The sequence below is a fragment of the Protomyctophum bolini genome (assembly GCF_963924005.1).
Source record: "Protomyctophum bolini genome assembly, chromosome: 22".
In the NCBI taxonomy this organism is placed as follows: domain Eukaryota; kingdom Metazoa; phylum Chordata; class Actinopteri; order Myctophiformes; family Myctophidae; genus Protomyctophum; species Protomyctophum bolini.
Window position 1 is genome coordinate 30321041 of NC_137883.1, and position 2677 is coordinate 30323717.

Sequence of the window (2677 nt, forward strand, 5' to 3'; positions counted from 1 at the left end):
ATATTTATTGGATGAGTGGGGAGTCAATGGAGGGTATTGATGAGTGGGGAGTCAATGGAGGGTATTGATGAGTGGGGAGTCAATGGAGGGTATTGATGAGTGGGGAGTCAATGGAGGGTATTGATGAGTGGGGAGTCAATGGAGGGTATTGATGAGTGGGGAGTCAATGGAGGGTATTGCCCTAGAATGGCTCTTGTTGTAGATTCATCCCATTATTAAAAAAATCTAAATTTGCTAAAATCTAGGTGTGGTCCAGCCCTATGGAATGCATATTCTAATAAAAACAACTTAATACTTCCTAAGGACAATATGAGCATCAAAGCTATATTTAGATTTTTTATTATTTTGTATTTAAATAACCAATCTATTAGCCCACAACGTGTTGCAACACGTTGTGAGCTTGCAGATCAGCTATTTTTTTAAACATGCGACACATCGTACGGCGAAGCATACATCAGGGTTCCCTTTAGTTTTTAGCTGAGGCGACGTACAGGTCAGATAGTCAGACAGACACACATGGCTCCTCGGTGCAAAAATAAACAGTGTACACTACCCGACTTTACGATAATAAGGGACAGTATGTCGAGACACGGTGTTCATGTTGGGCAGCAGCAGTGCCAGTCCGCAATGCTTTAAACTCTTCCCACTCCACTATGTCGGAACTAAAACCTTAGTACCCGTAAAAGGTCGGTGGCCGGTGCCTAGGCTGTGAGAGACTGCATCGCACACGAGCAACCATGCTGCTCCAGCACCCGGAAAACAAACACAAGCACAGCGGCAAATGGGAAGAGTGCAAAGCATCCAAAGCATGCCCTTTTACACCGGGGACTACGGTAGTTTGTTATCTGAAACGGAGAAGACGAAACTATTTGTGTCAGGTTTTCTCAGTAGTGTCCTTCTGTCAACCGCCCTCCTACCAGCAGAAAGCAGCATGGAATCCTTCCCCTTTTGAGTAAGGACGCGCTGTGATTGGCCACAATGGCCAGTGCACTTGTGCAAGACTGTGCTGTGATTGGCCAGTAGCCACTTTGAGTGGCAGTCGGTGGAAAATGCTCTCGCCACAGAATTGACTAGTATTCTGGCCATAATAATCATTCTAGGCGGCCCCGGCTGTTGGTACGCAGAAGCGCTTCCCGTCGCTTGATTGACAGCGCATTTAACATTTTGACGACGCGCGCGCACGCTGCAGCCCTGGTTACAGAGTGTCTTTGACTAGGATCATGGCCGTCTTCAGACACTGACCTCTGTGAATCCTGGAGAAACGGGACCTCCGTGAGAGACAGGATGAAGAAGGGCTCTTCATTGTCTGAAGGGACCTGCTCCAACAGACCTGGCAAACCAAAGAGAAGCGTTATACTGCATGATTTACATCATTTCATGTATTTATTTATCAACCACAGACAGCTATTTTCCCCCCTCTCTCCTTGAGCCAGCGTATGTTTTGAATTGTGGGAGTGAAGGGTATTTTACGCTGTGCTGGAAACATGCATGAAGAGCCAGGTACTGAGCGTCTACTTTATATAAAACGGGAATAAATACATAATAAGCGAGCAAATTAATTATTCTGGTGGACATGTCAGCCACTGTGAAAATGTACTATTCATTGTTGAATTGCTGAATTGAACTGAATTGAATTGCCTGTATCAAATTTGCTTGAATATTCATCTTCACTACGATCGCACCCGGCTTGGACCATTTATATCTTAACCTTGAAAATGTTGGAACATCTTTGAATTTTTGAAAACGTTTTAGGAGAAAATCGGGTCCATGGCACAAAGTATTTTCAGACGGGGGTTCGCTGTCAAATACAACGTTTTGGGCAGTCGTTGAACATGAAAATGTTTGAGAACCACAGTGTTATTAGCCTGGAACTCACCTATGCTTCCTATGGCATAGGCAGCTCCCGGCAGGATCCGCCGGGAGAAACTATGTGCAGCTGCGCAAAAGGAGACTAATTACTTAGAGCGACAGAGAGAGAGAGGAGTGTGTGTGTGTACGGGTGTGTGTGTGTGTGTGTCAATTTAACAAAGGTGCAGACGATCATAAATCAGCAGAGAGTGAGCGATGTTTGCGCTACTCTATGCCGAATTGAAGTGGACTCGGACCCAGACTTTCTTTTTCTCCCTGGAAATAAAAACGTCTGGGTTTCCGAGGCTACAGTGTTATCAGCCCTACGTACCTTCTGGATGTGCCGTGACCGCCGGGTAACTTTGGCCACTCGCCGCACCACCAGTGTCCTAAAAAAGATCACATGAACACATCAGTACACACGGGCGCGTCACAGTTATTACACATGGTTTGAAGCTAAATAAGAGCTCTTGACTGAAAACGTTTGCTAGGCCAAGTCCCAATCTGCATGTGATTTGTGAAAGGAGCCCTGCCACACTAACACAGTTAGCATAATATGTAGAAGTGTGACGTTTTCCCCCAACCTCACAAAAAACATGCAGTAATCCTGGACTCTAAACTGCCTCCCCCTGGCCAGCCGGGGCGCCTGATGGAGGGGAAAGGAACTGGTTGGAATAACGTGTTTCTTCCACGCGCTACGTCCAACCAGGGAAACTCCCCCCTGTCAGGTGTAAAAGGAGCAACTTGGACACTCAGGCATGAAGGAAGCATGAGTTCAAGTCCGTTGCTCTCCCCATGTCCCCCATATATGGGGACTAGGTTGGCGGAG